Genomic DNA, 921 nt, shown 5'->3' on the forward strand with positions numbered 1-921 from the left:
AAAAAAAAAAAAATCTGATTATTTCAAAGGGTTCCTAATGATGCATCATTTGGATATTTTCATGTCTGGGAAAGATTTTGGATTAAACGGGTTAAAATGCGTTTTAAACATAAAGTTAAGTGGTTTTCATTACCCATTTTACTCTTAGTAATTTAATAATTTCATAAATTTCATAATTTAAAAGTTTAGTGCATAAGTATCGAATCGGTATCGATAACGACGATACTGCCTTGAAAAATATCGGTATCGTATCGAAAACAAAATAAGGGGTATCGCCCATCCCTAAATGAAATCATCCGCGGTTGTGCGCGCACATGAGCAAAGGTGTTTTTAGGAGTCTAACTTGCAAGCGCCAGACCACTGATTCGTCAAACCTGCTTTCCTGCAGTCCGTGTTCTTCTGACTTCTTATCGTATCGAAAACAAAATAAGGGGTATCGCCCATCCCTAAATGAAATCATCCGCGGTTGTGCGCGCACATGAGCAAAGGTGTTTTTAGGAGTCTAACTTGCAAGCGCCAGACCACTGATTCGTCAAACCTGCTTTCCTGCAATCCGTGTTCTTCTGACTTCTGACTATTTTGTAGTAAGTAACGAATATGCTTTGGGGAAATGTTCAGAGTAAAAGTATACATTTTAATTAGGAAATGTAGTGGAGTAAAAGTAAAAGTTGGCTGAAATATAAAAATTCAAATAACGTACAGATACTCCCAAAAAATACTTAAGTACTGTATTTTTACTTCGTTACATTACACCACTGCAAAAGATATCTGTTTTAAAGCAGTGGGTAGATTACTCATTGATTTGCTTAAAGTCTACTTTGCTATTTTGTTGACAAACATGTTTATAGTGCATTATATTCGGCCTACAATAGACAGTGCAACCTTTACAAGTAATTCGCGCGCAATGTATCTGGTTGCCAT

Source organism: Sinocyclocheilus anshuiensis, unplaced genomic scaffold, assembly GCF_001515605.1.
Source record: "Sinocyclocheilus anshuiensis isolate Anshui unplaced genomic scaffold, SAMN03320099.WGS_v1.1 scaffold1332, whole genome shotgun sequence".
NCBI classification, from domain to species: domain Eukaryota; kingdom Metazoa; phylum Chordata; class Actinopteri; order Cypriniformes; family Cyprinidae; genus Sinocyclocheilus; species Sinocyclocheilus anshuiensis.